This window comes from Macaca mulatta, chromosome 8 (assembly GCF_049350105.2).
Source record: "Macaca mulatta isolate MMU2019108-1 chromosome 8, T2T-MMU8v2.0, whole genome shotgun sequence".
NCBI classification, from domain to species: Eukaryota; Metazoa; Chordata; class Mammalia; order Primates; family Cercopithecidae; genus Macaca; species Macaca mulatta.
Genome location: NC_133413.1, coordinates 5,941,033 through 5,967,023, shown reverse-complemented (window position 1 = coordinate 5,967,023; position 25,991 = coordinate 5,941,033). Strand labels below are relative to the sequence as shown.

General features: G+C 39.2%; 1 non-coding gene across 1 annotated transcript; it reads left to right on the top strand.

Moving 5' to 3' along the window:
* Positions 1-19,414: 19,414 nt before the first annotated feature.
* LOC114680492 (small nucleolar RNA SNORA70) lies at positions 19,415-19,550 on the top strand. The gene has a single exon (XR_003732711.2). It is a non-coding gene; the product is annotated as a small nucleolar RNA SNORA70 (small nucleolar RNA).
* The last annotated feature ends 6,441 nt before the right edge of the window (positions 19,551-25,991 follow it).

Here is a 25,991-nt window from a genome sequence, read left to right as displayed (position 1 = left end):
AAACAGAGGATGAGGTTCCCAAGATTAACAAGATCTGATGGGCCTCAGTTCTGTCGTCTATAAAATTAAGACTACAATAATTGCTGTACAGAGTGGAGATTGACTTACAAAAGCAAAAACAATTTTTTAAGTACTATAAGAAAAACAAGCTGAGAAATGTGTTGCTGTATTATTGCTGATGTAGCGCATAATGTTTGTTATGGTTATAAAAATAGTATATATAAGTAAAATTTTATATATATATATATATATAGTATATGAAAATATTTGTGGTTTTAGTAGCTAAGCTTAAGTGTTTTTATTTACAATGACAGGACGAAAACTATTTTCTACCCAAAAGTAACAGTGCTTCTGCAGGTAGCATCGCAAACTCCCAATGCACCTTCGGAAGATTTTAAACTGCACGTTAAATCTTGCATTTTGAAACTGTGAGTCTTCCTGTGTGGCAAAGCTCTCCCCGTGGAAATGATTTTCTTGAAGCCTCATCTCAAAAAATGCTGTCATTTTCCCCTGACTTTGCCATTTCCCACCCCCTTCGTGTGCACTTTTCTTTGATAAAGAAGGTCCCCTTGGTGGCACAGCCCTGGAGATTTAGAAGTTCGCCTCCTGAACAATTGTTTCTCAAAATTATTCAAACTGCATTTCAAGATGATGGGGTGTCTGTGTTTTTCTTCCCTCTCCAGCTCCTCGACAATGAGACTGCCGCGGGGTTGCCAGGGCTCAGCTGCTTTCATCATCAGAAGGGCTGCTCTTGGCAGTGAGCTTGGGGCTGGCACGGTGGGGACTGGGGCTCTGGCGGCCTGGTTAGCCAATGATGTGGTTAATGAGCACACACTTCCTTTCAAGTGCCTTCTTTTGGACAGATCAAACCTGTTTGCATTCTAATTGCTCTCCTTGGTGGCTTAGACTTTCTTCTGTTACCTTTCTTCTAAAATGCTATCCAAATTGCCCAGCGCTTGCATATAAGATTCCTACACAAAACCATATTACGATATATGGATTTATTGGAAGCAGGCTGGTGGGTAGAAAGAAGATTGATATGAGAGTGAGAAGACCGGTGCCCTCACCCTGACTCAGCCATGTGGAAGAGGCGTGACGTTGTACAAATGACTTCACACCTGCACCTCCATTCCCCTAGCAGGAAAATGAAAATGTCGAACTAGGTGATGCTAAGATACTTTTTAGCTCTGAAAATCAAAGTAACTAACCTTTTCTTCTCTGCAAAGGCATTAGAAAATTAGAATCTCTGCATCTTCCTCTCCAAAAATAAAATTTTCTATAGTGTTTTTTTCTCTTTTTTTTAAACTATAAGTTCTAGGATACATGTGCACAATGTGCAGGTTTATTATATGTGTATACATGTGCTATGTTGGTGTGCTGCACCCATTAACTCATCATTTACATTAGGTATATCTCCTAATGCTATGCCTCCCCCTTCTCTCCACCCCACAACAAGGCCTGGTGTGTGATGTTCCCCTTCATGTATCCAAATGTTCTCATTGTTCAATTCCCACCTATGAGTGAGAACATGCAGTGTTCGGTTTTCTGTTCTTGCAATAGTTTGCTGAGAATGATGGTTTCCAGGTGCATCTATGTCCCTACAAAGGACATTAACTCATCATTTTTTATGGCTGCATAGTATTCCATGGTGTATATGTGCCACATTTTCTTAATCCAGTCTGTCATTGATGGACTTTTGGGTTGGTTCCAAGTCTTTGCTATTGTGAATAGTGCCACAATAAACATACGTGTGCATGTGTCTTTATAGCAGCGTGACTTATAATCCTTTGGGTATATCCCCAGTAATGGGATGACTGGGTCAAATGGTATTTCTAGTTCTAGATCCTTGAGGAATCACCATACTGTTTTCCACAATGGTTGAACTAGTTTACAGTCCCACCAAAAGTGTAAAAGTGTTCCTATTTCTCCACATCCTTTCCAGCACCTGTTGTTTCCCGACTTTTTAATGATTGCCATTCTAACTGGTGTGAGATGGTATTTCTGTGGTTTTGACTTGCATTTCTCTGATGGCTAGTGATGATGAGCATTTTTTCATGTGTCTGTTGGCTGCATAAATGTCTTCTTTTGAGAAGTGTCTGTTCCTATCCTTTGCCCACTTTTTGATGGGATTGTTTGTTTTTTTCTTGTAAATTTCTTTGAGTTCTTTGTAGGTTCTGGATATTAGCCCTTTGTCAGATGGGTAGATTGCAAAAATTTTCTCCCATTCTGTAGGTTGCCTGTTCACTCTGATGGTAGTTTCTTTTGCTATTCAGAAGCTCTTTAGTTTAATTAAACCCCATTTGTCAATTTGGCTTTTCTTGCTATTGCTTTTGTTGTTTTCGACATGAAGTCCTTGCCCATGCCTATGTCCTGAATGGTATTACCTAGGTTTTCTTCTAGGGTTTTTATGGTTTTAGGTCTAACATTTAAGTCTATAATCCATCTTGAGTTAATTTTTGTATAAGGTGTAAGGAAGGGATCCAGTTTCAGCTTTCAACATATGGCTAGCCAGTTTTCCCAGCACCATTTATTAAATAGGGAATCCTTTCCCCATTTCTTGTTTTTGTCAGGTTTGTCAAAGAACAGATGGTTATAGATGTGTGGTATTATTTCTGAGGGCTCTGTTCTTTTCCATTGGTCTATATCTCTGTTTTGGTACCAGTACCATGCTGTTTTGGTTACTGTAGCCTCGTAGTATAGTTTGAAGTCAGGTAGCGTGATGCCTCCAGCTTTGTTCTTTTGGCTTAGGACTGTCTTGGCAATGTGGGCTCTTTTTTGGTTCCATATGAACTTTAAAGTAGTTTTTTCCAATTCTGAAAAGAAAGCCATTGGTGGCTTAATGGGGATGGCATTGAATCTACAAATTACCTTGGGCAGTATGGCCATTTTCACAATATTGATTCTTCCTATCCATGAGCATGGAATGTTTTTCCATTTGTTTGTGTCCTCTTTTATTTCATTGATCAGTAGTTTGTAGTTCTTGTTGAAGAAGTCCTTCACATCCCTTGTAAGTTGGATTCGTAGGTATTTTATTCTCTTTGAAGCAATTGTGAATGGGAGTTCACTCATGATTTGGCTCTCTGTTTGTCTGTTACTGGTGTATAAGAATGCTTGTGATTTTTGCACATTAATTTTGTATCCTGAGACTTTGCTGAAGTTGCTTATCAGCTTAAGGAGATTTTGGGCTGAGACAATGGGGTTTTCTAAATATACAATCATGTCATCTGCAAACAGGGACAATTTGACTTCCTCTTCTCCTAATTGAATACCCTTGATTTCTTTCTCCTGCCTGATTGCCCTGGCCAGAACTTCCAACACTATGTTGAATAGGACTGGAGAGAGAAGGCATCCCTATCTTGTGCCAGTTTTCAAAGGGAATGTTTCCAGTTTTTGCCCATTCAGTATGATATTGCCTGTGGGTTTGTCATGAATCACTCTTATTATTTTGAGATACGTTCCATCAATACCAAATTTATTGAGAGTTTTTAGCATGGAGGGCTGTTGAATTTTGTCAAAGGCCTTTTCTGCATCTATTGAGATAATCATGTGGTTTTTGTCTTTGCTTCTGTTTATATGCTGGATTACGTTTACTGATTTGCATATGTTGAACCAGCCTTGCATCCCAGGGATGAAGCCCACTTGATCATGGTGGATAAGCTTTTTGATGTGCTGCTGGATTCTGTTTGCCAGTATTTAATTGAGGATTTTTGTATCAATGTTCTTCAGGGATATTGGTCTAAAATTCCCTTTTTTGTTGTGTCTCTGCCAGACTTTGGTATCAGGATGATGTTGGCCGCATATAATGAGTTAGGGAGGATTCCCTCTTTTTCTATGGATTGGAGTAGTTTCAGAAGAAAGGTACCAGCTCCTCCTTGTACCTCTGGTAGAATTCAGCTGTGAATCTGTCTGGTCCTGGCCTTTTTTTGGTTTGTAGGCTGTTAATTATGGCCTCAATTTCAGAGCCTGTTATTGGTCTATTCAGGGATTCAACTTCTTCCTGGTTTAGTCTTGGGAGAGTGTATGTGTCCAGGAATTTATCCATTTCTTCTAGGTTTTCTAGTTTATTTATGTAGAGGTGTTTATAGTATTCTCTGATGGTAGTTGGTATTTATGTGGGGTCAGTGGTGATATCCCCTTAATCATTTTTTATTGCATCTATTTGATTCTTCTCTCTTTTCTTCTTTATTAGTCTTGCTAGTGGTCTATCAATTTTGTTGATCTTTTAAAAAAAACAGCTCCTGGATTCGTTGATTTTTTGAAGATTTTTTGTGTGTCTCTATCTCCTTCAGTTCTGCTCTGATCTTAGTTATTTCTTGCCTTCTGCTAGCTTTAGAATGTGTTTGCTCTTGCTTCTCTAGTTCTTTTAATTGTGATGTTAGGGTGTCAATTTTAGATCTTTCTTGCTTTCTCTTGTGGGCATTTAGTGCTATACATTTCCCTCTACACACTGCTTTAAATGTGTCCCAGAAATTCTGGTATGTTGTATATTTGTTCTAATTGGTTTCAAAGAACATCTTTATTTCTGCCTTCATTTTGTTATGTACCCAGTAGTCATTCAGGAGCAGGTTGTGCAGTTTCCATGTAGTTGAGCGATTTTGAGTGAGTTTGTTAAACCTGAGTTCTAGTTTGCACTGTGGTCTGAGAGATAGTTTGTTATAATTTCTGTTCTTTTACATTTGCTGAGGAGTGCTTTACTTACAACTATGTGGTCAATTTTGGAATAAGTGTGATGTGGTACTGAGAAGAACGTATATTCTGTTGATGTCTATTAGGTCCACTTGGTGCAGAGCTGAATTCAATTCCTGGATATCCTTGTTAACTTTCTGTCTCGTTGATCTGTCTAATGTTGACAGTGGGGTGTTAAAGTCTCCCATTATTATTGTGTGGGAATCTAAGTCTCTTTGTAAGTCTCTAAGGACTTGCTTTATGAATCTGGGTGCTCCTGTATTGGGTGCATATATATTTAGGATAGTTAGCTCTTCTTGTTGAATTGATCCCTTTACCATTATGTCTCTTTTGATCTTTGTTAGTTTAAAGTTTTTATCAGAGACTAGGATTGCAACCCCTGCCTTTTTTTTGTTTTCCATTTGCTTGGTAGATCTTCCTCCATCCCTTTATTTTGAGCCTATGTGTGTCTCTGCACATGAGATGGGTCTCCTGAATACAGCACACTGATGGGTCTTGACTCTTTATCCAATTTGCCAGTCTGTGTCTTTTAATTGGAGCATTTAGCCTATTTACATTTAAGGTTTATATTGTTATGTGTGAATTTGATCCTGTCATTATGATGTTAGCTGGTTATTTTGCTCATTAGTTGATGCAGTTTCTTCCTAGCATCAATGGTCTTTACATTTTGGCATGTTTTTGCAGTGGCTGGTACCAGTTGTTCCTTTCCAAGTTTAGTGCTTCCTTTGGGAACTCTTGTAGGGCAGGCCTGGTGGTGACAAAATCCCTCAGCATTTGCTTGTCTGTAAAGGATTTTATTTATCCTTCACTTATGAAACTTAGTTTGGCTGGATATGAAATTCTGGGTTGAAAATTCTTTTCTTTAAGAGTGTTGAATATTGGCCCCCACTCTCTTCTGGCATGTAGAGTTTCTGTCAAGATATCGCTGTTAGTCTGATGGGCTTCCCTTTGTGAGTAACTTGACCTTTCTCTCTGGCTGCCCTTAACATTTTTTCCTTCATTTCAACTTTGATGAACCTGACAATTATGTATCTTGGAGTTGCTCTTCTCGAGGAGTATCTTTGTGGCATTCTCTGTATTTCCTGAATTTGAATGTTGGCCTGTCTTGCTAGGTTGGGGAAGTTTTCCTGGATAATATCCTGCAGAGGGTTTTCCAACTTGGTTCCATTCTCTCCATCACTTTCAGGTACATCAATCAGATGTAGATTTGGTCTTTTCACATAGTCTCATATTTCTTGGAGGGTTTGTTTCTCTTTACTGTTTTTTCTCTAAACTTCTCTTCTCACCTCATTTCATTCATCTGATCTTCAATCACTGATACCCTTTCTTCCAGTTGATCAAGTTTGTTACTGAAGCTTGTGAATTTGTCACGTAGTTCTCGTGCCATGGTTTTCAGCTTTATCAGGTCATTTAAGGACTTCTCTACATTCGTTATTCTAGTTAGCCATTCGTCTAATCTTTTTTCAAGGTTTTTAGCTTCTTTGTGATGGGTTTGACCTTCCTCCTTTAGCTCGGAGAAGTTTGATCGTCTGAAGTCTTCTTCTCTCAACTCCTCAAAGTCATTCTCTGTCCAGCTTTGTTCCATTGCTGGCGAGGAGCTGTGTTCCTTTGGAGGGGGAGAGGCACTCTGATTTTTAGAATTTTCAGCTTTTCTGCACTGTTTTTTTCCCATCTTTGTGGTTTTATCTACTTTTGGTCTTTGATGATGGTGATGTACAGATGGGGGTTTGGGGTGGATGTCCTTTCTGTTTGTTAGTTTTTCTTCTAACAGTCAGGGCCCTCAGCTGCAAGTCTGTTGCAGTTTTCTGGAGGTCCACTCCAGACCCTGTTTGCCTGCGTATCAGCAGCAGAGGCTGCAGAAGAGTGAATATTGCTGAACAGCAAATGTTGCTGCCTGATTGTTCCTCTAGAAGCTTCATCTCAGAGGGGTACCCAGCCATGTGAGCTATCAGTTTACCCCTACTGGGGGGTGCCTCCCAGTTAGGCTACTTGGGGGTTAGGGACCCACTTGAGCAGGCAGTCTGTCTGTTCTCAGATCTCAAACTCCGTGCTGGGAGAACCACTACTCTCTTCAAAGCTGTCAGAAAGGGACATTTAAATCTGCAGAGGTTTCTGCTGCCTTTTGTTTGGCTATGCCCTGTCCCAGAGGTGGAGTCTACAGAGGCAGGTAGGCCACCTTGAGCTGCGGTGGTCTCCATCCAGGTGGAGCTTCCCCGGGCGGCTTTGTTTACCTACTCAAGCCTCAGCAATGGCAGGCACCCCTCCCCTAGCCTTGATGCCGCCTTGCAGTTAGATCTCAGACTGCTGTGCTAGCAATGAGAGAGGCTCCATGGGTGTGGGACCCTCCAAGCCAGGCGGGGGATATAATTTGGTGTGCCGTTTGCTAAGACCCTTGGAAAAGCGCAGTATTAGGGTGGGAGTGACCCAATTTTCCAGGTGCTGTGTGTCACGGTTTCCCTTGGCTAGGAAAGGGAATTCCCTTACCTCTTGTGCTTCCCGGGTGAGGCCTTGCCCTGCTTCAGCTCTCACTCAGTGGGCTGCTCTCACTGTCCTGCACCCACTCTCTGACACGCCCCAGTGAGATAGACCTGGTACCTCAGTTGGAAATGCTGAAATCACCCATCTTCTGTGTCATTCACACTGGGAAATGTAGCCTGAGTTGTTCCTATTTGGCCATCTTGGAGCCTCCCTCCAAAATTTTCTATATTTTATAAATGTTTACATTATATTCTACTAAATTTCTGCATGATTAAAGTGCTATAAGTTTAAGTATACAGTACTGAGTTTCAGTTAAGTTAAAAACCTCCCTGGAATCAAGCTACTGTATTTTAGTCTTCTTTTCTTTATCAGCAGTTTTAACAAAACTGACATCTTTTAAAAGGTGGTAACAGGAAAATACAGTTACTAAAAAATATGTATATAAAATGATTGCAATTGTTAATTAATCTGAAAGTACACGAAGTTTAGTACAGTGTGGACACAAGTAGAAGATTCATCTGATGTTGGGTAAACACTACAATGACCACAGTTAAAAAGACAGTGGATAGAGCAAGTACAGGCCAACAACAAACTTACTGAATGTGAATTTTGTAAATGATAAAAACATATTACAAATACATGGGGAAAAAGCTCCTTCATAATGGTGCTGAGTAAAACAATTAATTATATGAAAAAATGTGAAATTAGACTCTTTCCCTAAAGCATTCACCATATTACAGATGAGTTTTTTATTTTTTATTTTTTATTATTATACTTTGAGTTCTAGGGTACATGTGCATAACGTGCAGGTTTGTTACATATGTATACTTGTGCCATGTTGGTGTGCTGCACCCATCAACTCGTCAGCACCCATCAACTCTTCATTTACATCAGGTATAATTCCCAATGCAATCCCTCCCCCCTCCCCCCTCCCCCCTCCCCATGATAGGCCCCAGTGTGTGATGTTCCCCTTCCCGAGTCCAAGTGATCTCATTGTTCAGTTCCCACCTATGAGTGAGAACATGCGGTGTTTGGTTTTCTGTTCTTGTGATAGTTTGCTGAGAATTATGGTTTCCAGCTGCATCCATGTCCCTACAAAGGACACAAACTCATCCTTTTTTATGGCTGCATAGTATTCCATGGTGTATATGTGCCACATTTTCTTAATCCAGTCTGTCACTGATGGACATTTGGGTTGATTCCAAGTCTTTGCTATTGTGAATAGTGCCGCAATAAACATACGTGTGCATGTGTCTTTATAGCAGCATGATTTATAATCCTTTGGGTATATACCCAGTAATGGGATGGCTGGGTCATATGGTACATCTAGTTCTAGATCCTTGAGGAATCGCCATACTGTTTTCCATAATGGTTGAACTAGTTTACAATCCCACCAACAGTGTAAAAGTGTTCCTATTTCTCCACATCCTCTCCAGCACCTGTTGTTTCCTGACTTTTTAATGATTGCCATTCTAACTGGTGTGAGATGGTATCTCATTGTGGTTTTGATTTGCATTTAGATGAGTTTTTTTTAAATGAAAATGAAGCTATAGAACTGCAAGCCATTAAAGGAATATTTATCTACAGAAGAAATCTGGAGGAACTTCCAAGAGTAAGACTGACAGATTTGTAAATTTTAAATCCATGCTGTCAAAAGTTATCATGAAAAATGAAACCAAGCTTCAGCAACTGCAATCCAGGAATGTTCTTGTGGATATCGGCAATGTGTCACTTTTTTATGCTAAATTGGATAAATATAACTAGCGTGCTTCCTCCCCTGTTGGCGATGACTTTGGCGATTTCCAAGTTTTGATCTTATGGATACAGTTTCTGCAGACATTTTTGAACAACTTGTGTGTGTGTATGTGTGTGTAATTGTATATTGTCTTTTTCTTGTGCAAATACCTAAGTTACATTTCTAGGTGATAGGTTAGTTGTATGTTTCATTGATAAGAAATTGCCAGGCCTTTTTCAAAGTCATGTGCCATGATACACTGCCACCAACGATGTCCTCGTGCTCCATTCGCTCCATATCCTTGTAAACTTTTTCTGTTACAAATCTTTATTCCTCTAAGTATTCTAATGGTGCATATTTAATTGTGGGTTTAATATGCATTTCGCTGATCACTAGTGATTGGAGCACTTTTTCACGTGCTCACTGGACGTTCATGCAGCTTCTATTTGGAAAGCATCATTTCAACTATTTCACACATTCCTTTTGTGTTTTTAAAATGCTGTGTTGTGAAAGTTTATATATACTGCTATCACATATTTATATCGCCTTGTAATAGATCTTTTCCTCCCTATTCTCTTACGCTTTCTTCTGGGCATCACCTCAGAAATAAGTTACATGCATCTACTTCCATGCCTCAGGCTCTGGTATAAAGAGCTCTGAAGAGACAAAAAATACTCAAGTTCAATCCTTGCCTTTGACACTTTCCAACCATGAAGCCTTAAGGTGGTATTCAATTTCAATTTTACTTTCTTCATTTGTGAAACCTTCACAGCACATGTATTTGAGGCATATATATATGTATATGTATATGGTGTATATATGTGTATACAATGTGCATATATATGACATGTATATATATATGGTGTGTGTGTATATATGGTATATATGTGTGTGTATGTGTATATACAGGGTGTGTGTGTGTATATATATATGAGGTACCAGTTCTTTGTTAAATGCATGTTTTGCAATTATGTTCTCCAAGTCTGTGATTTGCCTATTCATTTTCTAAACAGGGCCTTTCAAGGGACAGACATTTTGTGGTTTTCTTTAATATGTATAAAGTTATTTTAAAATTTTGTCTCTTTTTAAGATTTCTATTGGTTACTGGGATTTTTCTAAGAAAACTTGGCCTGCCCTCAAATCATAAAACTTTATAATTTTATCTTTTACAGTAGACTTTGATCCACCTTGAGTTAAATTTTGGTTGCTATATGCAATTGTATTTTTATTTTTTAAAATTGTCAAATACTTTGTGAATATTCATTGGGCCCATGAAGCTTCCATACATATAATGTATAGTGATCTGATCTAGGTAATTAGCATATCCATCATCTCAAACATTTGTCATTCACTATCCTCCTCCTAGCTACCAGAAACTATAGAATATAATATGGTTTACTATAGTGATACTACAGTGCTGTCAGACACTAGGATGTGAACGGTGTGTTACAGGTTCTTTCCTTCTTTTTCTTGTTCCTTCCTTCCCTTCTTTCCCTTCCTTCCCCTCCTTTCTTCCTTTCTTCCTCTTTTCTTTCCTTCCTTTTTTGCTTCTTTCTTGTGACTGTCTAGGTACTCCAGCATTGTTTATTAAAAAGACTTTCCTTTTCCTGTATGACTGTTCTGAAACTATTTTCAAAAATTATACTTGTGAGTCAATTTCGGGCTCTTTATCACATTCTACTCGTCTATTTATTATTTCTCCTGCCAACAGCACACTATCCTGGTTACTGTAGCTTGTAGGAAATCTTGTTTGTTTTATGTTATGTGCACACACACTACACATATTCACTTTCAATTTCTATAATCCTCAAAACTGAGTCACATGCATGCACCTCCATGACTCAGGCTCTGCGTTGTGGGTATGGGCGAATGAAGACCTTCTTTGTCTCACCTGCCTTCACTGATCTGACGCCAGGCTCACTGCTGTGCCTTTTCCCTCAATACTTTTTAAGTTTTATAAACATAATCAAAAATTTATCTAAATCTTCACCAAAATTGTAAACAGCATTAAAATTCAGAAGACCTTGACTGAAGTAAAGCATTACTATTTATCTGTATTTCCATGACAAAAATATTTAATTGTATTTATATTTAATTTATAAATAAGTTAAATTCATTATATTTAATTGTGTGTTCTTACAACTTTAAAACGGACATCATGGCTTACATTCTTCCTAGTGTATAGATGCTTTTTATGAATTATGTTTTAAAATTATATATATATACACATATATGACAACATACAAATATACAGAAAGGTTAATTTTATTACTTACATACAATGACTCATTTTCTATTGTTACTTGTAAATAACCAGGTAATACCTTTAGGGTGCAATTAGATTTATTATCACATGCTTTTTTTTTTTTTTCACTGAAAACTGAGTCTCTTAGAATACTGACAAGGTCTCTTTTAATATCAGAAATATTCCCAATCTCCAGTCTATTATCTTCATGTGATCTGAGACTACTGTTCTCTATTGACTCATTATGTGACACATCTATAAAGCAGGAAATACACATATTTTTGCTTGTTTTCTTAATGGAAACTTGAAGCACATTTGTGAATATTATGCACTAGTATAATGTGAGTTGTTTGTAATTATTAATATTGGAGCTGCAGGCTGAAATTTCCTTCCCTGTACAGAACCCACATTGCTCTTTGACAGATCAACCTCATACGTGTGTGTGTCTGTCTGTCTGTGTGTGTGTGTAAAGTTATATAAGGTATTAGGCAGGTGAAATTTCTTTTTACCCAGCTTGAAGTTCTGCCTTAAATCCCTTTCATTGGCCCCGCCTTGCTGTGTATACCCGGACAGCAGCATGTCAGTATTATCCTTGTCTTATAAAGCCTAGAGTAGACTAGAGATGAACATTACTTTAACTTTTCCTTTTACTAAAGAGACCTACCATTACACCGTTTGATTTTCCTGAATAATGGACTTCCTGAGTCGAAGGAATGGCCAAAGTCAGCCTTTCTATTTTAAGATGACAGAACACAATACTGTCTTCTTCTCCATCTTTAATCTTTACATTAATATTTTAAAATGTATATTTTCTGGCAGATCCAGACGGGTGGATTGCTGGAAGTCAGGAGTTCCAGACCAGCCTGGCCAACATGGTGAAACCCCATCTATACTAAAAATACAAAAATTAGCTGGTCATGGTGACAGTCACCTGTAGCCCCAGCTACTCGGGAGGCTGAGGCAGAGGAATCACTTGAATCCAGGAGGCAGAGTTTGCAGTGAACTGACATCTCATCACCGCACTCCAGCCTGGGTGACAGAGTGAGACCCTGTCTCAAAAAATAAATAAAATAGAATGTACATTCCTGCAAAATGCTGGATTAGAATTATTCTTTGATGGTCCTAGGTGGCTTGAGATCATCCTTGATGCTTGTCCAAGAAGTTGTCTGAAGAGGTGAAACATAAGCACCTCATCGCTCTAACAAGTTTTTACATTTGCCCTTTGCAATGGTCAAGCCAAGTAAACCTTGGTAACCTCTTGTTAAATAACCTGGAGTTTTCATGTCAGGGACCGTTGTATACAAAGCATAGTTAAAAATGACTTTTGTTAGGGTGTGTAGAGAAGATAATCTTTCTAGATAACATTTATCTGCGTTTGCTGACAAAACTACTGCCATCTGGTCATACAAGTTAATCTCCTAGAGCCTATCCCTCTCCCTTGACCATAATCAAGCAGACTCTTAGGCCTATGAGAAGCCAAAAGTGCAGTGGCATACATAGAGTGAGGGTAAAAACGGGGCATGGAGCAGGGCACAGTGGCTCAGGCCTGTAATCCCAGTGCTTTGGGAGGCAGAGGTGGGCAGATGACTTGAGGTCAGGATTTTGAGACCAGCCTGGCCAATATGGCGAAATCCCATCTCTACTTAAATACAAAAAATTATCTGGTGTGGTGGTGTACACCTGTAATCCCAGCTACTCGAAAGGTTGAGGCAGGAGAAGCTCTTGAATCTGGGAGCCGGAGGTTGCAATGAGCCAAGATAGCATCACTGCACTCCAGCCTGGGTGACAGACCGAGACTCCATATCAAAAAAAAAAAAAAAAAAAAAAAAAAAAAAAAAAAAAATGGCATGGCTGGGGTATTGGTGACATGCAGCTACTGTCCTAATATGCAGTTGATACAGATTCGGCTGCGGCTGACAACACTATTGCTTCCATTCATCTTCTCTTTGACGTTACGAATAGATAGGAACATTTAATTGTTAATCTGGCAATGAGACAGCAAATATTTTCTTAAATAGCTTTTTGTGGTTTAATTGTCTTTTTTATAGGAACTGGGGGTAAAGTCAAGAGAACTCTCAATTTTTCCATCATTCTCATGTATCAAAAATAGTTCCTGATGCAGCAAACCGGCAGCAGACCGAAGATTAATACTCAAATTCCTTCTGTTTTCCCGGACCAAAAGAAAGTCTTCTATTTGAGTTATTCATTTATTCCCATATATTGTTCATGGCCAAGTTACAGAATAAATTAGCCACACTTCTTAGTATAATATTTGGCCAATTCCCTCTCCTCCAGAGATTATATTCACATTTTTTGTGAGTTAAATAATAAAAAACATTAAAAATTTCAATCATCTATAATATTAAGAAGAACGTATTTTAAAAGGTTAGTGAAGAAGACACTTCTCACAGCAGGAACACTGATCATATCTGGGATGAAGAGGACCATCCTACGTTGATTTCCCTAGCCCACATTTTCCTACTGTTTCTGTACATCCTCATTGACGGTTTCGGGAAATACTCTTCACGATGCAGCCAGAAAAATCAAGAATTCAGAGTCCACTATTCTCACTGTGTTGGCGAAGTGACGGAAGATAGATTATTCTATCATCTCAGCAGAGAATTGCTTATTTTATCCAGATTTATAGTGTCTGCAGAACAAGAATGCTGTCACTCATAATGACTCCAGCCATTATTTATTTATCAGCCCGGGTAAAAGTTATAAGTCACAGTACACCGGACAGCTGCTGGTTTTGCCTGTTCATCCATCACTCCCTCTTTGTCTGTTAACACTGAAGATTTTCCTCTGAAAACCACCTTTTCTCACTTTCAGCCCCTGTAGTTTGCATGTGTTTGATCACATCCTTCCAGGTCTCCCAGGGAGCGTCCGTCTCAGAAGCTGGACACAGAGGTTGACCACACATAGGTCATGTGGGCATCCTGAACCAAGAGGCGTGCCTGTATCTTCACTTGAACTATGAAGGGGATGGTTAATGGGTACAAACATAGAGTTAGAATAAATAAGTTCTAGTGTTTGAATGCACAACAGGTGACTACAGTGACTAATAACTTATTGTACATTTTTAAATGACTAAAAGAGTATAATCGGAACATTCATAACTCAAAGAAATGCTAAATGCTTGAGGTGACGGATGCCCCCTTTACCCTGACAGGATTAATACAAATTGTATACCTGTACCCAAATATCTCATGTACCCCATAAATATATATACCTACTGTGTACTCATACAAGTTAACTTCTTTTTAAAACATTAAAAAAGGAGAGATGATCCTTTCTGCTCCAGTTCTGAGCTGATACAATGTACATAGGGGGCTTCTCAGGGCAATATGGAAAAAACACACCATAATAAGTCCACATCAAAGAAGACAAACAGAGAGAAGAAAGGCTTTAATCTTCAGGCCCATAACATTTTTTTTAAGTTTCTCTGAGTAGGGCTTCTGTGTCTTGCAACTAAAAACATATTAAGGAATAAATAATCAATCCTGTTATTAATGATAAGACAGGAAAGAATAATAGACACAAGTAAGAGGATTCAGACAGCAGAAACTGTCTGGGACTAGCTGTCTGATGTCATTGACAACATCGATTGTTGGTGTAAGCAGACATGGGTGGAATAAATTGCGATGGTCACATTCTTGAGGAAAGGCTGAACCCTGGTATCCCCTGGAACAGAGATGCTGAGCAATTTCCTACACAGGCAGGGAGGAGGAATGTTTGCTGCATTGTGTTTGTCAGCCTTTGATGACTATTGAATAGTGTTTTTACATAAGGAGTCTTCAGTTTAAACAGAACAAAACTTGTGCACAGAAAAGTTGCTGTGTACTCCTCAAATCACACAGGAGTAAGGAGGAACAAAGCCAGATTTTAAAGCCAAGTCTGCCTGACATGAATGGGCACGTTCATCTACTATAACTTACTAATAACATTAGGGACACCAGTTATTTTACTAAGGCAAACAGCTGCTTTTCTGGGGGTAATAGACATATGTGATCAAAACGACCTCCCCCACCATCAGCCACAGTGCCTGACATTTTTGTTGTTAGAGATTCATTTGAATTCAGATTTTTAAAATTGCTGTGCTTTGGAGCAGAGGGCTTAATATATGTCTAATATATCATATGTCTAAATATATCATACTGAATACCTTTTTCAAATCAGAAGGGCATTTTTGCCAGTATTAAATCCTTGAATCTTACTGATGGCTCTGCATCTTATGTAAAACTCTTTAGTTTACAAAGAATTTTTGGCACAGTTTAATGTGAACATCACTGGACCTTATATACTTATGAGATGTTTGAACCTTGGGACATCAGCATAGTTTGAGGGTGGAGGAGCAGAGCATATGAAATGTTGACTGGAAAATCAGGAAACATTTAAAGATGATACAACTTTGTGCAGGAAGAACATATGAATTTGTTTTATCTGCAGTCCATGATGAAAAGGAAACCTTACAGAATAAAAATTGTGATTAGTTGTAACATGAATAAGCAGGCTCTGCTATTAAACAGAAACATTAATGGACTATTAAGCATAAAAGGAAAGCTAAAATATTCACCAAGATTAAAAAAGCAGCAACTGGGTCAAGTGCGCTGGCTCATGCCTGTAATCCTAGCACTTTGGGAGGCTGAGGAGGGTGCATTATCTGAGGTCGGGAGTTTGAGACCAGCCTGACCAACATGGAGAAACCCCATCTATACTAAAAATACAAAATTAGCCAGGCATGGTGGCGCATGCCTGTAATCCCAACTACTTGGGAGGCTGAGGCAGGAGAATCGCTTAAAACTCGGAGGCAGAGGTTGCTGTGAGCTGAGATGGCACCATTACACTCCACTCTGGGCAACAAGAGCAAAACTTCATCTCGAAAAATAAAAAATAAAAGTAATAAAAAATAAAAAAGCAGTATCCAAGATATACTTTGAGCCAACGTCCTCTGAAACTAACAGTAGAGTCACTGTTATTAAAAAAAAGAGGAGCCCAAAGGAAGTAAAGAATTGCTGAGAGCACACTTCATCTAGTTAATTTATTTGATAAGGAGTTAGAAATCTGCAAATTAGGGTGCTGAAATATCGTCACTGATGTTGGAGAAAATGTGATTACTGAGTTTATTAGAATCCAGATGAAGAAATGCCACTGCACTTCCTTCAATATGGGTTTTGAGGAAGTGAACCATACCAGAATCAATACATGTTTTCAGTAGGTCAATAGGAAGTCCTTGCAAAATAGGGTTCTTTAATTTACACATGCTTCAAAATTACCTGATGGCCTTATTTAGAAAAACAAAAATTATTGGAACATAGTTCAAGAGTGTCAGAAGTCCAGACTGAGACATGAGAATTTGCATTCTTAACAAATTTCAAGGTGAATTTGTTTCTGATGCTACAGGTCTAGGAAGCATGCACCGAGCAGCTCTTGGAATGCCTTGGTAAGCTGTGCTGAGCTAGCCATTTGACAGCATATTTTGGGAACCAACTGGAGAAGTCTAGGTGTTGCAAAAGCATGGTAAGGAGCTGTATCTTTTTGTGTATTTGGAGACAAGGTCTCTCTCTGTCACCCAGGCTGGATTGTAGTGGTGTGATCATAGCTCATTGCAGCATCCACCTCCCAGGCTTAAGCAATACTCCCACTTCAGCCTCCTGAGTAGCTGCAACTACAGGCATGTGCCATGGTCAGCACATTTTTTTTATTTCCTGTAAAGACTGGGGTCACACTATGTTGCCCAGACATCTCTAACTCCTGGGCTCAAGTGATCCACTCACCTCGGCCTCCCAAAACGCTGGGATTACAGGAGTGAGCCGCTGCATCTGGCTCCTCAAGCTGTATCTTCCTATTTAAAAGAAAAAGAAATAAACTTTATTGTGTATGCTTGATGTTTAGAACATAATGTCATAGAATACCATCAAAAGTTAAATGACGACTATAGTGAAGCAGATTATCTCACAGTTACTTTTCTTGTATGCAACAAGAATAGCTAAAATCTACTCATTAACTAAAACCTCTAATACAATTCAATTTTATTAACTTTATTCCTTATATTGTACTTAATCTGCAAGTCTCTTTCATCAGTATTTCTGTTGACTGTGCTGTAGGTGACCAGAAAAACTTGCCATGCCTTTGCTCACTTCAGGTGCCTAAATTGGGGGTCATGCATGCATCACGTTTTCTATAGAAATTAGGTTTCTTAACCTCCAAAAAATATGGAATCACTCTACATCATTTAAGTAGATGATATGTTAATTAAAGGTTATTGAGTTAATCACAGAATTATTAGAATGGCCAAAGAAATATATTCAAAGATAAGATTGCAGGGAAAATGCTGCACGCCATACCCCAAGCTGGCCTTCTGCTGCATCCCATTGAGGCGTTTAACTTGCACGCTGTTGTCAACCCATAAACATACTGCATTAGGAACCCACAAACATACTGCATTAGGAACCTTCTTTGAAATCTTCCTCATGTCCCCAGCTGCCACTCTTAGAACGGAGTGGATTCTCCACACAGAGCCTTTGTCCTAAAGTTGCTCACCTCTGTGTGGGGTCTGGAGGTGCATAAGAATCTTTCACAAGCCTGTACACTAACCACAAGCAAACTGAGAAATGTATATTTCTAGAGTCTACTTTGAAAAGGCACTATTTAGAACGTGGAGATCTATCCAAATTTAGGGAAAATGTTCCAAAAATGTCAGATGGCCTTTTCAGTGGGTGTTCTGGTTTATTGTTGTTGAACAAATGATGCCAAAACTTGGTGACTTAAGACGATGACTTATCATCTCTCATAGTTGAGTGGGTAGGTGGGAATGAATGAGGCAGTCCTTCCTTAAGGTTGCTCATGCATTTGCAGTCAGAAGTGGTTGGACCCGTATCATCTGGGAAAGGCTGCATGTCCAAGGCTGTTTCACCAACATGGATGCCAGTCAATGTTTTCTATCGACTGAGAGTCCTCTGGGGCTATGATCCAAGTGCTTACACTTGTCTTTTCTTTGATGTATGGGCTTCTCATAGCACCATTGCTGAATTTAAGAGAAAACAACAGAAGAAGTGTGTGTGTGAGGCAGGAACATGAAGAAGCCTCCAATTTCTCTAAAGGACTACTCCTGGATTTGGACAGTGTCACTTCTACCGTATTTCCATTGATCACAGGATTTTCCCAGATTCAGAAAGCAGAGTGGCAATATCACACTGCAAAATAGCATGCAAGATAAGAGCTGTTGCTGTGTCCTTCTTTGGAGTATGCAATCTGACAGATTGCTATTTGAAAGTGGACAGATGGAGCATTTTCGCAGCTAACTCAACAAACAAACACCCATAACACATGCGCACACACACACAAACACACTATATCTTGATATTCAGTCAAAATTGTTTCTTTCTTGACTTTAAGTACTATGATAATTATCTTTACTGCCTACTTACCTATAAATGCTAAGCCAGAAGCCAGAATTTGAGATCTATCACTGTGATAGAAGTAGGAAAGAGAAAAAGCATTTGACAAAATTTAACACCCTTTCATGATAAAAACTCTCAACATAATAAGTATAGAGGGATTGTAACTCAACACAATAAAAGCCATAAATGACAAAGCCGTAGCTAACATCATACTCAACAGTGACAAGTTGAAAGCTTTTCTCTGGGATCAGGGAGAAGACAAGGATGCCCACTTTCAGTACTTTTCTACAGAGTTCTGGAAGTCTGAGCTGGAGCAATAGACAAGAGAAATAAATACAAGTCACCCTAATAGGAAAGAAAAAGTGAAATTGTCTGTTTGCTGACAACATGATCTTATATAGAGAAAACTGTAAAGACTCCACCAAAAGCTGATAGAATTGATAAATAAATCCAGTAAAGTCACAGGATACAAAATCAACATACAAAATTGGTAGCATTTTTATACACTGATAAAAAGCTATCTGGAAAAGGAATAAAGAAAAGAATCCTGTTTACAACAGCAACAACAAATTAAATGTTTAGGTATAAATTTGAAGTGGTAAAAGACTTTTATACAGAAAACTGTAAAACTGATGAAAAAAATTTTTTAAATCACACAAATAAATGGAAAGGTATGCTGTGTTTATTGCTTAATAGAATATTGTTAAAACGTCCATACTATCCAAAGTGATCTACAGATTCAATGCAGCCACTATTAAAATTCTAATGTTATTTTTCACAGAAATGAAAAAAAATTCTTAAATTTGCACGAAACCACAAAAGACCCCAAATAGCCACAAACAATCTTAAGTAAAAAGAACAAAGCTGCTGCAGCCAATTAAGCTGACTGAGTTCCTTTCCTCATGGGGGCCCAATGTGCAAAGGCTGTAAACAGCAACTTCCTTGGTAGTGTATGTAGCTCATTTCTTATATGGGTTGCTCTAAGGGACCTTGGGAGACAGGCTTTCAGATGTATGTTCTTGCCTCTGACCTTACACTACCCCAGTGTAGACTCCAAACAGGCATGTGAGGTGTCTTTGCAAAGGCCCAGGGCACTGTGGCCAGGGTTTACATTGGCCAAGTTATCATGTCCATTTGCACCAAGCTGCAGAACAAGGAGCATGTGATTGAGGCCCTATTCAGGGCCAAGTTCAAGTTCCCTGGCTGCCAGAAGATCCACATCTCGAAGAAGTGGGGCTTCACCAAGTTCAATGCTGATGAATTTGAAGACATGGTGGCTGAGGAGTGGCTTATCCCAGATGGCTGTGGGGTCAAGTACAGCTCCAGTCATGGCCCTCTGGACAAGTGGTGGGCCCTGTACTCATAAGGTCTTCCACTGTGTTGCCCCTTCTTAACACTCACCAATAAATTCTACCTCCTGTCAAAAAAATAAAATAAAATAAAAAATAAAAAATAAAAAATAAAAAGAAGCATCAGACTGACTTCAAGATATATTACAAAGCACTTATAACCAAAACAGCATGGTACTCACATAACAACACATTGACCAAAGGAACAGGACAGAAAGCCCAGAAATAAACCCATGTATTTATAGGCAATTGAGTTTCGACAAATGTGCCAAGAACATACAATGTTGAAAGGACAACCTCTTCAAAACTGGGGAAACTGTTCATCTCATGAAGACATCTATGAGGATTGTGTTTTCTTAAGAATAGAAGAGGTAACAACAAATAAAATGATAAAAGAGAATGAGGCATACTGAAGTGGCTTCATTGTCTAGGGTAATACCTGAGACTCATTCTCTCACAGCCACAGAAAGCTATGACTCAGACCACCACAGTGAAGTTAGGAGCAGAAGTTTAATAGGTGAAAGAAAGAGAAGAACTCTCTGCACAGAGAGGGGTCCCAGAGAAAATGGGTTGCTGCTTCCACGATGAAGTACAGGAGGTTTTATAGATGAGCTTCAGGAGGTGGAGGTTCTTTTTACATAGGGCACAAAAGATCGGTCAGACCAGGTGTGCCATTTGCCTAACATGCAAAAATCTGGCCACCCCCTTTCTAATCTTTTATGCAGAAATCTGGCGCCATGTTGCCTGTTTCTTTACTGCACACGTGGTGACAAAGAAAAGGGAAGATGGAGCCTCTGGGCTGAACACACCTGGCTCTCAGGTAGTGCCCAATTTCAGGCCCTCATCTTTGTTTGGGGTTCTCCAGAGCAGTACCTACAGAAAGAGTTTGAGTCTTGCTTTCCACTTAACCACTAGAAAGCTACCTAAAGTATGCATCTAACCATCTCACCATCAAAGTTAAATAAAAATAAAACCAGACTTTTTTTTTGGTTTAAGAACCACTGCCTTAGCAGGATACCACAGGACCTCAGTGACCTGGTGGCTGCTCCTGACTCCATCTGTAAAGGACTTTCCCACTTACATTTCCTGCATAGACTGTGGAGTGCCCTACCACAGGACTTTGAGTAAGCTGACCCGTTATTAAAATGCTAACCCCCCTGATTTTGATCTACACAACACCTACTCTTCCTTTCTGTAAGGACTTTGCTCTGGCATCACTTTCAGAAAATTTCTCTGTAGCCTCTATTCCTTGTCCTGAATTGGATTCTCTTCTTTTCTCTGCTCTCATGACTGCATCCTTCTAACAAATCCTTAGCCTATTTTATTATCTCCTGTTGTGTCTATCTCCATGACAGGGCTTGAAGGCTTCTGCAGGCAGGGATCATGTCCTATTTTTATTTCTGTATCCATTGCCCATAGCATAGGCTATTAATGAATATTTGCTGAATAAATAATTTTGTCTTCTTCCTGACCATTTGGAAGAAATGTTGCATTCTCAATAAGATGTTTAGTATTCTTTGTAAATGTTCTAGGAAACAGTATAAGGTACTTTGAGTTTATTTCCATCAATTCGCCAAATTTCAGAATTCTATAGCCACATGTAACAAGCAAAACTAAGACAAGAGATGCACACTTGGTAGTCGGGGCCAAAATGTTATTAGCACTTTCTCATTTGTGCCACTGATGTACAATCATGTCTTTGTAGAAAGAGACATACATTTCCACGGAAATTGTAGCACAGATCACGTACCAACTCTGAATCGGTTAATCTTTCTTCAACACCATAAAAATTATTTCTACCAATAACATTGTAATCCACACATTATTACTGATGAATTTTTATTAATTCAAAAGTGATCATCATTTCGTAGTCAGTGACATCCAGTCTTCTAAATTTTCAGAGGTCATTTTCCCCAGCTCTGAAATGAATGAAATATATTCAAGAAAAAAACAAAAACAAAAAAAGAAACTTATTTGAGAAGGACTTAGCAAGGTCAATTTTGCAAAATATCAAACTTAAATTCATAAGTATAAAAATTTTGATTTGAACATGTAAAGACAGCACAGTCCATTCCTTTCAAAGGTCTGTATCACTACACAATTTATGGAATAAACTACACACAAACAGCCAGTGGCAATATCAGAAATGCAGCAGCCAAACCAAAATCAATTATTCACATAATAAGCCCCTGTCAATCATTAGTTAAAAATAATGTGCATGAGTGTAACAGAGAAATATGTTAAAATTATTGTGAAATTTGACTCCTTAATATTTCTTTGACAACACATGTTCTTAAACATTATGTAAACTCAGGAAGGTGGTGAGGGGCCTGTTCTCTCTGGCAGCAGGTGATATATCTCCTCTCTGTCACTGAATCTCAAAGGAAGCCAAACAAAATGGAGGAGAGAAAGTCTGGCAAGAGATGAGCACTAACCTAACTTTAATTCTCTTCCCCTGTTTCTGAGTGCTCAGATGGGGCATGTGGCTCATTATACATTCATGAAAACATTTCGCCATTGTGTGCGCCTACCAAGACAATCGATTTAGACAACACAATGGCTTGGGAGTGATAGGGCCACACTCCAAATTTCAAAAGTACCAGGACACACAAAATCAAAACACACTATTTTTGTGATAATTGAATTTCACTCAGTTTTAGCCATACAAAAAATGAAAAATAAGGGAGTTGCTTCCAATTGCAATTTTAGAAAATAATGGAGGTGGCAAGAATCAGAAATACACACTCACCATTAACATTCAGAAATAATTTGTGTCAACAGTTTTATATATATGACATACGTATGTCCTTATTTTAAGAAGCATAAATCTCTTTAAAGCTAAAGAATTAGGTGAAAAACAACAGCTTTCAATGTTTTATATCTGCAGGGTAGCAAATTGTCCTTATGGACAATTTTAATATATGCCACGAAGAACATTTATGCAAATGATACCTTCCCTAGAGCCGATGTTAAGAAAAGACTTCCTAAGTAAAATTGTTGTCTTGACTCATGAAACTTAACCCAGCTAAAGGAAGATGTACACTGGCCTCTTGCAATGTCTGAACTGGTTGAATCTAGTGCTTTTATTTGCAAAGGTGAGCACTGAGGTTTTGCTTTTAATGAGAGCAGCCATTTTCTTTCTTTTTAATGCAGTTCAGGGTTGCTCTATCACATTCAACAACAGTTTCCAAAGAATCTACCTTTAGAAGTGACAGCATAAGCAGCTACTGAGTGGCTATTGTTTTCTACTAAGATAATTAAGATTCATTGAGATTCCTGACACATCACTGATCTACATATGCTTAATAAAAATTATACATAATAATACAGAATTTCTATAAGGGAAATCTGAGACTCATTGCTTCTGGGTTTTGCTTATTTTTTTGAGATGGAGTTTCACTCTTGTTGCCCAGGCTGGAGTGCAATGGCACAATCTCGGCTCACTGCAACCTCCACCTCCCAAATTCAAGTGATTCTCCTGCCTCAGCCTCCCAAGTAGCTGGGATTACAAGCACATGCCACCACGCCCAGGTAGTTTTTGCATTTTTAGTAGAGAAGGGGTTTCTCCATGTTGATCATGCTGGTCTCAAACTCCTACCTCAGATGATCCACCCACCTAGGCCTTCCAAAGTGCTGGGATTACACGCATGAGCCTCTGCACCTGACCTTTTTTTTTTTTTTCCCTCTCTTTAATATTAGCAACTCTCCCTTTGCTTGTCATGTCGCACCACAAAGGGTTGATAAAGTACACAGAGGAATTACTGGGATAATACCAGACAAGTTCCATTCACCAGTAAATAGAAAGATTAGACAGACACTCAGATATTAAGAGAGTTGTTCAGACATGGAGTGTATGGTTTAATAAGAGCTTTGGAATATGTAGAAATAATATTTATTCTGTTGTAGAATTCAGGATTTGTATAACTCCCTGGGAAACGCAGATTATTATTTAGATACATAATAAACAATATGAATCAAAGAAAAATGACAAGATTTTAGCTCATGTTTCCTCGTTCTTAGACGCTGTTAGAGTAGGCAGTTATGCAGACATGAGTAAAGCAGGAGAGATGACCCTCAGGAGTGTCAGGTGACCATCAGGTGATGGTCAGGTGGTTATTAAACTATCTCTGTAACATAATAATTGGTTGCAGCCAGCGCCAGGGAAAGACAGTCTCCCAACAGACAGAAAATACCTGACGCTGGTGATCAGCAGCTTCCCATAAGATCTCAGGAGTTGGATGACTGCGCTCCAACATGGCACCAAGAAACAAAATAGCACAGTTAACTGGTATATGACCTTCCTCTAGGAATGGTCAACCGGTAATGGAAAACGCCTGAAGTAGGAACAACACACACCAGGCCCTGCTGAGGGGTCAGGGGTGAGGGGAAGGAACTTAGAGGACGGGTCAATAGGTGTAGCAAACCACCATGGCACACGCACACCCACGTACCTACGTAAGGAACCACCGCGGCACCCGCGTACCTACGTAAGGAAGCACCGCGGCACCCGCCTGCCTACATAACGAAGCACCGCGGCACCCGCCTGCTTACCAGGATGCCCCTGGCAAGAACGCGGCACCCGCGTACCTAGGTAACCAAGCATCGCGGCGCCCGCGTACGTACGTAAGGAAGCACCGCGGCGCCCGCGTACGTACGTAAGGAAGCACCGCGGCGCCCGCGTGCCTACGCAACGAAGCACGGCGGCACCCGGGTACGTACGTAACGAAGCACCGCGGCACCCGCGTGCCTACGTAAGGAAGCACCGCGGCGCCCGGGTGCCTACCTGACGAAGCACCGCGGCACCCGCGTGCCCAGGTAACCAAGCACCGCGACACATGCATATCTATGTAACAAACCTGCACATTGTGCACATGTATCCCAGTTTTCTTTTTTTTTAAAGACATTTAAAAAAAAAAAAATGCCTTAAGTGAGCATGCGCACAACTTCAATAAACACACTGAGCATGTGGCCCTTCCCAAGTGCTGACAGGCCTCTGCCCATGCAGACAGCTCACCCGAAGGGAACAATCAAGGGAGTAGAACTGCAAACTCCAGAATCACACCGATGTGTAAAACCCCAAGGCAAGGATGAAATAGGGCACTTGGATCTCTGAAGTCACCCGCTGGGCCCTCTTCCAAGTGTACTTTACTTCCTTTCGTTCCTGGTCTGAAACCTTTTTTTTTTTTTTTTTTTTTTTTTTTTTTTTTTTTTTTTATACTTTATGTTCTAGGGTACATGTGCACAACTTTTTAACAAACTCTCAGTCCTGCTCCTGCAGCCTTCCCCTGCCTTAAACTTACTTCTGCCGCTCAGCTGAATTCTTTCCTCCGAGGAGGCAAGGATCAGATGGAGTTTGCTGCAGATCTGTGGGATTTGCCACTGGTAAAAAAGCTTTGTAATAGAAAAACACATTCTTCTAATTTTGAAATAAAACTAAGTTTTACCCAACCTTTTATCGCTGTCCAGGAATGACAAAAAAGTAACCTTTTCTGAAACTGCATCTCATTGTGTTTTATATTTTCTTGCTGCGTATTTTCTGAGGATGATAACTTAAAAATTTGAGAGTCATGCTATAAATTAAGAAATAATTCACAACAATAGACTTGGGGCAGCACTTAATGCTTAAATATAGCACTTAAATATAGTTATTTATTATTAACAAATAATTGTTCATTCTGGCAGTTTGGTAAAGAAGATTTAAAAAAATGAATTGCCCAAAAGATCTATATTAGCAATATACACAAAATATATGAAGACAACGACACTCTGATTTTCTCGTGAAACTTTTATACAAAATTCAGTCTAACTAGGAAATATCATACATAAAGAGGAAGATTCTACCACTATTGCTGTAGTGAAAATGAAGCAAGGTGTTGGCAACTGAGAGTTAAGCACAAATCTCCTATAAGATCTTGGCAGATAAAGATGGGCAGAGATGGTACAATAAACTTGGCAACAACTAGCATATTATTTGAATGTGAAACGTCTTTCGGTCACATTTGTATAATTCTGTGAAATCACAGAATTTTATAGTGCAGGGTTCCAATTTTTATTGACTACAAGATGAAGATTCGTTTGCCTTAGTACGTAAACTC